This window comes from Dendrobium catenatum, unplaced genomic scaffold (assembly GCF_001605985.2).
Source record: "Dendrobium catenatum unplaced genomic scaffold, ASM160598v2 fragScaff_scaffold_128, whole genome shotgun sequence".
NCBI classification, from domain to species: Eukaryota; Viridiplantae; Streptophyta; class Magnoliopsida; order Asparagales; family Orchidaceae; genus Dendrobium; species Dendrobium catenatum.
Window position 1 is genome coordinate 1,313,195 of NW_021318590.1, and position 12,377 is coordinate 1,325,571.

Genomic DNA, 12,377 nt, shown 5'->3' on the forward strand with positions numbered 1-12,377 from the left:
TAGTTAATACAAAATTTTATTTTATCATTAAATGTTTCCTATTTTAATTTTTAAATTTAATTTCTATAAATTTTATTTAATTATTTTTCAATGCAAGAGTTTTGATTCTATAAAACTTAACATAAAAAATACAAAGCTTTCCTAAAATCAAACATGCTAGTTTTATAACTCATCTATTTTGGTTACAATGTATAAATCAAGGTGTCAGTGTTTGTAAATTAGATATTCTAAATGTCTGTTAAGTTTTGAGTTTTGGTTGGTTCATTGCCTAAGTAAGGTTTCAAATTCGAATTATAGTCAAATATTGTAATTAAGGTTATTTTTATTTTGGTTTATATTTTGAAGTTAATGATTTGGAACATTCCAATGCAATAAATATAAATAAATATATAATCAAAACTTATAAATTCGAAGTATGGCATTCTATCCAATATCTAGTGCATGCTATCCAATATTATTTGTTTCTTTATTTTGTTTTAAAATTTAAATTTATTAAGTTTTTATCAAGGAGTGGTTTCAATTTAATTTTTTTAGTTTTGTATAATTTTTAGTTGTGTTCGTACTGAGGAGAGATGGTTGGCATCTCCCCAGACAGGGACGGGAGTGGTCTTCGGGCCTTCTTTACACACGTGGTTAAGGCTTTCCGCTTCGGTAGATGTTACCCAAAATATTTTTTAAAATAATAATAATAACCATAATTTTTAGTTGAAATTTAGGAGTTTGGATTTCATTTCTATTTTAGGATTTTAGAAAGTGCTTCAAATGAAAAATATTCACCATTAACCGAACCTTAATATTTAAACTATCCTAGATATAGTAAGATATCAAAGGGATGAGGTGTCACTTTACAAATATATCAAAAAGATAACAAAGTGACTTTTATGATTTTATTATTTTACTCTTTATTATGTGTTTGTGAGAGGAAATTTTATTTTATTTTTGATGTCATTTCAATCTGTTTAGTTTCTTATTCTAAGTAAGTTTATGAGTTCATAGAAATTCATTTATTAGTTTTTTATATTTTAATAAAAATTTAAGTAAAATTTCAAAATTTTAACATTTTTATATATTATTTTATTAAACTAAGAATTTGTTAATTTTTTATTTTTAGTTTTAAATGATGTCTAAGAAACTATGAAATAATTCTCTAAAGTTGGGTGATATCTAATGAGCATATATCAATACATTTGAAATTATTATTAAAATTTTTAAAACATTTATTATTTTTAATTAATTATTTTATGATAAAATTTAAATCATTACAAAAAAAGTTGCAATTTTTTTTGAAAAAGTCTTAGTGGTTAGGAATAATAGTAGAAGCTTATCTGAAAGATTTGAACACATTTTGGCTTAATTATTATTATTTTTTAGTTTTGATAGTTTTAATGGCCTTATTTTTATTTTCTTAATTTTTTTTTAAATTTTGAGAAGTTTTTCATAGATGCTTAAAATGGTCTTTTAAAAATTTGGAGTCAATGGAGGTATTTTGATTTATTATGATTTATTTTATTAATGGGTGTATTTTTTTAAGAAAAATATTAGAAGGTCCTTTTGACCTTTATTTCTTAATATTTTTATTCTCAGTATTTTTAGTAATCATTAATACACCAAGAAAAATTATTAAAAGTTGTTTTAATGTTATTTAAATTTTTAATAGGTTTTTTAAAATCTAAGTCAATATGACATATAAAGATACTAAGGATTTGTATTTTATGTAATTTAATTATCTCTAATCTTCAAGAAGATTTTCTCTTATGTCAGAGATAACTCAGAGAAGGTTCACTACATATTTGAGATTATTTGGAACTATTAATGATTCAACTCTTTTGTTATTGATTTATGGTTACAATTTAGGTTATTTGTATTTTCAGGTTTTAAATCTTATACATTAAGCTCAATTTTCTCTAATTTTGAAGTTTTGTAGGAGTTTAGTGAGCTTTAGTTTGAATTTAAATGATTTATTTATAACTATTTTATGATTTTTTTTGATAAAATCCACCTAGGGGCCTACTCTTTAATATAAAAAGAGATTACATGCTCTTAATGAATAAAAAACTCTTTAAAATACAACATTTAAAAAATATATATATGAGCCATTGATCCATTCTTTTCAAAAATATACAAGCAAAAATAAAGGAATGTAACAAAAAATAGTCAAATCCACCAAGAGGGCCACCTAAGAGAGGGACATGCATCTAAAAAAAGCCAAGGCCATCACAATGGCTGCTCCAAGTAAACAACAACCTGCAAAAAAAAAAAGAACTATAAAGGAGGAAAGGCGTCAACAAGCCACCAACAACCCAACAGAAACAACGGACAACATGACCACCCACAATACAACAACAACACACAATAGAACCAGCCAAAAAACCCACCACCCACAAAAATAGAAGGTGCGGGGAAGAAACTCCCTACCACATGCATCCATAACCTTGAGAACCAACAAAAGGAATAATATAACCTAGCAGCCCAATCACACTTGAATAAGACCCAAAAAATAGCACATCAAACAGCCGAGAAAACCGAACAACCAAAAGAGAAAAGCCAAACTAGAAGAGTGCCAACATCACAACAAATAAAAAGAAATTACTTTTTTTTCTCCAACTTCACTTACGAAAAATATTGAGAAAGGCATCTCCTTTGGTGCGAACTGCATTCAAGCCATACATGGCTTGAAAATCATCCCTAAGCTCATCTCTATCCATCCCAACATGACAACTGGCCAAAGAGTGACACTAGTACAACCAATTAGATTTCTCCACACATGTATCCTCCGATTTCAAAGGCAATTGAGCTTTCAAAGCATCATTAGAAATAAGAGAAGTTAGAGCTGTTGTAAATATGGGATTATGGATTAGACTTTTGATGATAGCAAACATTCATGTTTTTCTATGACTGACTTGCCTACTAATTTTTCAGGACCACAAGATCGAATGCAACTCAAGCCAGCTCAAGATCGGGTAGATTTAGGTTGAGTCAAGTATGCATTTTTTCCTTTCTTGAGTCAATTGTAAAAGTGGTTCCTGATGCTAAGTAACCTTGCACACACACACTTGAGGAATTTTTTGAGTTTTTCTATTTTGAGTACATTGGCCTGGACGATGTTCATATCGGTCAGGATGATCTAACTAAAAATAGAAACCCTAATTAGGGCATCCTGGTAAAGCAGCCGTCATTTAGAGAATTATCCTGGACGATCCTTGTATCGATCAGGATGATAGGCTCAAATAAGAAAAAATCAGCCTTCATGATCAATATAGGTATTCTTTATTTTAAAATATCAGCAATGATGAACTCAACATCGGCCTGGACAATGAAGCACAATTATGCCTAAATTAATATAGCAATTATGGAAAGCAATTAAGGCTAATTGATACGATCACATCGGTTGAGCCGATCGCAGAATCGGCCAGAACGATGTCCTGGAAGATTGACATCGGCTAGACTCTATTCAGAGCAATGTTCAGAATGATTGCACTCGAATTTGAACTAATCAGCCAGGATGATATTGTATCGGCCTAGACGATGTAACTAATTTTCTTCTAATCATCCCAAATCATCTCAGCTGATTGAGCTTACTTTGTACTGATCGGACAGGATGATATTCCTATCGTCCTTGACGATATTCCTATCATCCTGGACGATAATGTCGGTTCTTGAAATTCTATTTAAAGGATCCAAATTTCCTTATACAATAAGATTTTTTTCTGTTGTCTTGACCTGAGAGATCCTAGAGGAGAGAGAGAGAGAGAGAGGGAGAGAGAGAGGATTTTATGAGGGGGAGCTTGTGAGGGGGATTCACAAGGGTAGGTCCAAGCATTGTTCCACTTCTTTTTCCACTAGAGTCTCTTTTCCTTGGAAGGGTTGGGAGAGGTAAGCTTCAGCTCTCGATCGAGGTTCTCTGCCTACTTAACGAGGAAGCAAAAGGAGTCGAGGTTCTCTGCCTGCTTCAGGAGGAAGCAAAAGGAGGGGTTCTTTTCCTTGCCGGGGTTGGCAAAAAGGAGGTTTTGTAAGAGCTTATTCGCCTTACTATGGGAGTAAAAGGAGAGTCACTTTTGTAGTGCAATACTCGGAGGGAGCCTCTAGGGAGTGAACGTAGGTCGAGTTGACCGAACCACTATAAATCTCTGTGTTCTATTTCTACTTCTTCCGCATTTATTTATTTTTCTGCACTTTGATTTCTATAGTGATTTGGTTTTAAGTTTTGTTGTGCTTCGCTTAAAGAATTTTTAAAATACTAATTCACCCCCTCTTGGTTAGCCTTGGGCTAGTTCTTAAGGGCTTAACATCCTTAACGAACTTTCAAGTGGTATCAGAGTGGGATTCATAAAATCTAAGTTTGAAAACTTTTTGAATTTTGTTCCATGGCTAACAATGGTAATCATAATGCAACTGAAGGATATTATATAACTCGACCACCTTTGTTTGACAATCTTCCTTTTGATTTTTGAAAAACTCACATGTCTACTTTTTTAGAATCAATTGATTATCGCATGTGGATGCTTGTTAAGGAAGGGTATTCTCCATATTCTCGTGAACTTAATGGAATTAAAATTGAAGTACCTTTTACTGATTAGACTTTTGATGAAAGAGAACTTGCGCAACTTAATGTAAAATATTTGAACTATTTTTTCTGTGCTTTAAAATCTGAAGACTACATGCGTGTTTCCACTTGCTCTATTGGTTAGAAAATTTGGGATAAATTATGTATCACCTATGAAGGCACAAATGAAGTTAAGCAATCTCGATTGAACATTCTTTTGCATGATTATGAACTTTTTCATATGAAACCAAATGAAACAATTTCTGATATGTATACGAGATTTACTCAGATTATTACTTCTTTGCATGCCTTAGGAAGAGAACTTTCTAACTATGAAAAAGTGAACAAAATTTTAAGATGTTTTCCTTCCTCTTTTCATGCTAAGATTATTGAAATCACTGAATCTAAAGATTTGAATACCTATTCGATTGACAACTTACTTGGATCACTCATTGCTTACGAGCGAGGAGTAAAAAAAAGAAATTTTGATGCAGGTTAGAAAAAGAAGGAGAAAACCATAGCACTGAAGGAAAATGAAACAAATTAAAATTCTTCTGGATCAGAAAGCGATAAAGTTGCCTTCATCACTAGGAAATTCAAAAAATTTCTTAGGAAGAGTCACAAGCACCATCAGAATTAGAGAAAAGGTAAGGATAACAAAAATTTTAAATGTTCTTCTGATGTTGTTTGTTTTGAATGCAGGAAGCCTGGACATGTCAGAGCTGATTTCCCTACACTTCAGGATCACTCAAGCAAAGAAAAGAATGAGGAGAAACCTAAGTTCAGAAAGGATAAGAAGCGAGCCCAAAAAGCTTGTTGGGCGGAGTCTGCATCTGAGTCATCTGAGACTCAACCTGAAGAAGAGACAACAAACTTGTGCTTAATTGCTGATGATTTTGAACAATCTGACCAAGAAGAGGTATGCCAACCAACCTATGACCAATTGCTTGAAATATGTGAGAAAATTCATACATCATATAGAAAACTTAAGTAAACTCACGCTAGTTTGAAATTAGAGTTTTTGAATCTATAAAAAGAGCATGAAATTTTAAGAAAATATCACTTTTAAATTGATAGCAATCACATGTCTCTACATGATGAATTTGATGATTAAAATAAAAAGTATTCTGAACTAATGATTGATCATGATTCTTTGAAAGCTTCCTACACCTCGCTTGAAATTGATTTTAAAGCTTCTACTAAAGAATATGAGCATAAAAAGCACTATTTGTAGATTGATTTAGAAAATGCCCACTTGAGGTTTAAAGCTAAATTGGATGCACGTAAAAAAAATTGGATGACACCCACATTTGATCCATAGCCAATAACTAGGAAGAGGCATTATAACCCGAACCGATTAAGAAATCATTTTCATGGAGTTAGATATTTTTCATGTGGCATGTTAGGACACATAGCACATACTTGCACCATTCACCGTAGTACACATTGGGTATGGAGATCCAAATTGCATAAATCACTGCATAACACTCATGCATCACATTCTTTTTTTCATAAGAAGAAACCCAAACCTGTTTTGGTTCTTAAGTCTGACTTTTGATGATTTTGCAGGTGTGCTCCCACCAAAGACCTCGTGAGAGCATATGATACTTGGAAAAAAGCTCGCGGCTCATAAAATCAGTTAAACTTGCTGCTAAATAAAATTTTGAACGGCGTGCTTCTACTCTATTGAGTTTTATTATTTTCTTGCCTTAGTTTGTGTTAGTTTTTCATATTTGCTATTATAGTTGCTTTTGCTTTGATTTCTTTTTGGCTTTATGATATTTTCTCCTTGTTTTTATTTTTGGATATTTATAGTCAATATTTTAACATCTCTAAATTAGTTAAAGGGAGAAACACCGTTGATGGTTTCCCTCCCTCTAATCTCTTTTAGTGGTATAATTTTCTTTTCTAAATAAAAGTCTTTCTCAAATTAACAACTAGTTTTTGAAATTAAGATATTTTCTATCTTGCTACAGTAATCTACCTTATATTTATAATATTCAAAGTTTTATATATCTTTTAAGTTATTTGAAATCTTGCTATTGCATTTATCATATAATTACTAAAGTCTGCTTTGTGGTCTATTCTTCATTATATTAGAGAGTGAGTTTCTGTTCTCTAATATCTGGAAGATCTACTCACAACTAAATATATTTTAAGAGTTTTTAAAAAAGGATCTAGCTTGCAAGAACAAAAAATAAAAAGGCCCAGGATGCCAAAAACAAAAAGATACGCAATGATGCCAAATTGAAAAAAAAAATACACAAATGTGTATAAAAAATTAAAAGATGTGCAAAGAGCGCCATTCAAATTGACAAGAGGCATAAAATGAGCCCACAAAAGACAAGCTTACTCCTCTTTAAACCTATTAAAAATTTTAGAAGAATTCATGGGTTACTTGATATTTTTAAAGGCTTGATTTCAAATTCCATGATTGAGACAAATTACTTTGGTATATTATTCTATAAGATATTTTCTTTGGAGCAAGTTTTGAATGGATCTTTTTTTCCAAATAGTTTATTCCGAGTTAGGTCTTTTGTTTTCAAAAGATGATTTTGCCCTGAAAGGAGTCTGAGCTAGGGTTAGCATGATCGGATATCTACCATTTTTCAAATTTTGATTTTGTTAACTCATTGATCTTACAAATCTTTAAAATTTAATTATTTGGTGCATTTATCATATGCATGCCTTGGTAATTAAAAAAAAAGTGTTTTATTGCTAGTTTTTATGCCTTTTTCATATTTTTTTGTTGGTGTTCTTAGTGGATTTTTGGGCCTTCTCTGATCATCTCCATCTTTCCTTTGAGTTCAAAATTTTGTCACATCGTCCTGGCCGATACCTTTATCGCCCTGGACGATGTGTTCTTTTTCATCAAAAACTCCATCTGCTGAATGTTCTGACTTTAATGCCTTCATCATCCTGGATGATCCTTTATCGTCCTAGACGATATGATCATTCTCTGCTACAATCATCTTGATCGTCCTGGATGATAACTTTTTCATCCTAGATGATGCATTTATTGGTTATCGTCCCATCCGATGCACCTGTTCGTCCTGGATGATACATGTGTCAGCATGTTAAAAATCTATAATTTCGCCCGGGATGATCCATTTTTGGATAATCGTCCTGGACAATCCACTATTTGTCCTGGATGATACACATGGTGTAGGATTTAAAATGTTTTAAATTTGGCCGGTACGATTCATTATTGAGCATCGTCCTGGACGATCCACCTAATCGGCCAGGACGATCTGCTTTTTCAATAGTCATCCGGCCTGACTCCTCGGGACAATCGTCTATGTCTAATCATCCCAGACGATATCTGCTCGGCCCGGATGATCGGATCTCCTTCTTGACCAATCAGACTATTCATAATAATTGCATTGTATTATCCTGGATGATCCTATGATCGGCCTGGATGATCCGGCCGACCCTTTAAATTCAGAGCCTTCTAGCCAATGTTTCTCACTTCAATCTTCTTCTCCTCTCTTGTTTACTTCCTGTTTGCTTATGGCTGGCGGAAAGTGTGCTCGTCAGATGTCTGGCAGCTCCTCGTGGGGCACGCTGGACCCTCATTTTTGGGAGGCAAACGATCAGGATGCCTACCATCATTACAAAGAGTGCAGCATTACTCTCTCCCGAACAATCAATCCAGCCTATCTCTCCTATTCAGTTCTGGATCTTTTCTCTCACACCTCTCTTTGCTTTATTCTCACCCTCGAAGTCTCCTTTAGTTCTGAACTTCTTTTTGAATTTTATGCAAACCTCCGCATAAATTTTTCCTACACTACTCTCACCTCTTATGTGAATCGACATCCTGTCGAGATCACATATCAGGGTTGTGCTGAACTGTTGCAGCTGTCCACCACTAGGGATAAGCTGTATTCCCGTATCTCTGATCCTGACTTTGACTGGTCCATTGCAAATCACTTTCTTTGCCACACCAACACACACTTTCATGTTGGAGAGACTACCTCTTTACTCAAAGATGCTAGGATAATCTAGCATGTCCTTCACACTTCTGTTATTCCAAAAGCCAGGGACCAAATCCACATCACTCCACTTCTTTCACTTACTACCTTTTACATTCCAGCCCATAGAGAATTCAATGCCACAGACCTGATCTTTCGATACATCGAGCATTTGACTACCATTCGAGATCCAGGTCATAGAAGAAAGCCCAATCTTGCTCTAGGACACATCATTGCATATGTTCTAGAATCCAAATACAACCTTTAATATCCTGCTCCTCCCAACCATCCGCCACCATTCTACTTAAATAATTCCTTCAATGCCCTTCACAGTACTTATCTCGACCCAGGGGATGGGGAAGCTCAAGGGGCCGAGGAGGAGGAGGCTCCCGCTCCTGTTCCTAAACCTGTTCCTCTCTGCCAGCACTCTCAGCTGGATCAGTTGGTGGAGAGATTTGATCAGGGGGAGGCACGGTTCGATGCCTATGTTGCACACCAGCAGCAGCATGACCAGGTCATGATCTGGTTTTGGGCACAGTTTGCTATGCTCTCTAGTTACTTTCAGCAGCCACCACCACCACCTCCTCCGTCTGATGATCAGGGTCTCTCGTTTTTTTAGTTTTAGTTTTCGTTTTATGTAGTTTGTTTTTCTTATGTTTTTTTTTAGTCTCTATTATATTTTTTATTTGTGTTATGTCGTGTTTCTCTCCTTTTTTGTGATGTCAAAGGGGGAGTAGTCTGATATATCTTGTACTTTGAATTTTGGAACTCTTAGTGAACTGCTTTTTCGTCACACTATTTTTATTAAACTGCCATAAATTTTTGGAATTCTTTATTTGTGTTTTCCATCATAAAAAATGGGGAGATTATTACGAATCTGAGATTATGGATTAGACTTTTGATGATAACAAACATTCATGTTTTTCTACGACTGCATTGCCTACTAATTTTTCAAGACCACAAGATCGAATGCAACTCAAGCCAGCTCAAGAATGGTTAGATTTAGGTTGAGTCAAGTCTGTATTTTCTCCCTTCTTGAGTCGATTATAAAAGTGGTTCCTGATGCTAAGTAATCTTGCACACACATAATTGAGGGTTTTTTGAGTTTTTTTGTTTTGAGTACATCATCCTGAACGATGTTCATATCGGCCAGGATGATGCAACTAAAAATAAAAACCCTAATTAGGGCATCCTGGTTAAGAAGCCGTCATTAAGCGAATCATCCTAGACGATCATTGTATCGGCCAGGACGTTAGGCTAAAATAAAAAAGAATCAGCCGCTATGATTAATTTAGGTATTCTTTATTTTAAAATATCGGCCAGGATGAACTCAACATCGACCTGGATGATGAAGCACAATTATGCTTAAATTAATCTAGCAATTATGGAAAGCAATTAAGGCTGATTGATACGATCACATCGACTGGGCGGATCACAGAATTGGCTGGAACAATGTCCTGGACGATTGACATCGTCCAGACTCTATTCAGGGCAATGTTCAGGATGATTGTACCCGGATTTGAACTAATCGGCTAGGACGATATTGTATCGGCCTAAACTATGTAACCAATTTTCTTCTAATCGTCCCAAATCATCTCAGCTGATTGAGCTTACTTTATACTGATTGGCTAGAACGATATTCCTATCATCCTAGACGATAATGTCAGTTCTTGAAATTCTATTTAAAGGACCCAAACTTTCTTATACAATAAGATCTTTTACTGCTGTCTTGACCTAAGAGAGCCTAGAGGAGAGAGAGAGAGAGGGAGAGAGAGGGGGAGCTTATGATGGGGATTCACAAGGGTTGCTCCAAGCATTATTCCACTTCTTGTTCCACTAGAGTCTCTTATCCTTGGAAGGGTTGTGAGAGGTAAGCTTCATCAATCGATTGAGGTTCTCTACCTGCTTTAGGAGGAAGAAAAAGGAGTTGAGGTTCTCTGCCTGCTTCAAGAGAAAGCAAAAGGAGTTGGGTTCTCTGCCTTGTCGGGGTTGGCAAAAAGGAGGTTTTGTAAGGGCTTCTCCGCCTTGCTGTGGGAGCAAAAGGAGAGTCACTTTTGTATTGCAATACTCGGAGAGAGCCTCCGAGGAGTGGACGTAGGTCGAGTTGACCGAACCACTATAAATCTGTGTTCTATTTCTACTACTTCCGCATTTATTTATTTTTCTGCACTTTGATTTCTTTGGTGATTTGGTTTTAAGTTCAGTTGTGCTTTGCTTAAAGAATTTTTAAAATACCAATTCAGCCCCCTCTTGGTTAGCCTTGGGCTAGTTCTTATGGGCTTAACATCCCTAATGAATTTTCAAGAACATCAATAAAAGGCACATTTTCATTCACCTCCACAATATTTGGTGATATAACCTAATCCAAAGAAGCCAAGGGTGACTAATTAGGAACATTAGCCAAACTGTTAGAATATTCATTCAAATCCACTCTATTAACATCACAAAACCCATCACTCACATCATTTAAATCATCATGACAAGAAACAAGAGCATTTTCCTTAGGCTCCATCTTAATAACAATATTCTCATCAATAATGACACCTCATTGAACCACCAATTCAAACATAAGAGAGACATGTAGCTAAAAATCACACCCAGGAATTAAAGACATATTATTAGCAACTATACCCTCACAATCCTCCTGGACGGAAACATCACCATTACAAGTCGAATTCATCAAGGGAGAAACACATTGGTTAGCATAAATATTAACAACAGGGACATTATTTAATTTTTTTGCAACCATATCATGCAAAATTGAAAGCACGAGATACGCCAAGAGGGTGGGGGGGGGGTTCGAGGGGGTGAATTGGTGCTTTTAAAAATAATCCAAAATAAGAGTGTTTTTTTTTTTTGATTTTTTGAACTTTAGAAATAGACAAATCAATTTAACAATGCGGATGCTACAACTTTAACAACAGATTCAGTAATGAAGTTTAAATTCTAAATTGCACAATAAAACATAGATCTCAGAAATTTATCAAGTATAACAAAGATGAAGTGCAAAAACTAAAATGCAAAAAAGTAAAACTAGAAAGCTCCCACAATACTCACCAAGGCAATAGGAGGAGCAAGCGTGCAGCTAGCTCGGAGCAACATGTGATACCCCTCACATTACTTTTCCCTCACGCTCAAGCTCACATTCTCCTTCCTCTTATGAACCTTGATTTTCTCCAAAAGCTCCCTCTCAAAGTTCCTTCTTCAGCCAAGTTTATCTCTTCACCTCTCTTAAAGAAAGGTTAAAGAATTGCTTTTATAATAGGCTTCAAGAAACCCTAAAATTTCAAGTTGGTCATCTTCTATTCGTACAGTACGATCCATATTTGTACAGTATGATCAGTTCAAAACTAGTCCCATCCAGTATGATGCGAACAGTCATTTAAATTAACTGTTCAATTTTTATGAACATATCGTATAATGCGATCTATAGATTATCCATTACGTTTTGTTTAATTTCGTTTGTTCATACAAGATGATTCATGGGATGACAGGAATTTATCTATGGTTTTTAGGTGAATCAACCAATATAATAATACTATCATACAGTAAGACTAGGTTAAAAATCATAGTTTCATTTAATATAAACTCTGGGATGACAATAATTCATCTCTGTCAATTATCTAGTACGACGAACATCATACAGTACAATCTAGTATCATTGATTAAACTGAGATTTGATTGACTAATCATAGGGTTAATTTTAATAGATTTTAAATTTTTGTACAATATAATTTACATCTACAGTACAATATGTTCAAATTTTCAAATTTAAAATATTACTTAAATTAATCTGGAGGCTTGGGTTTTAATATTCAAATGAATCGTACATGACGATAGATATACAATACAATTAGTTTATA

The 12,377-nt window shown here is 34.4% G+C and overlaps 1 pseudogene; it reads left to right on the forward strand.

Annotated features, from left to right (window-relative positions):
- Positions 1–553: 553 nt before the first annotated feature.
- On the forward strand, positions 554–674 carry LOC114580599 (annotated as a pseudogene).
- The last annotated feature ends 11,703 nt before the right edge of the window (positions 675–12,377 follow it).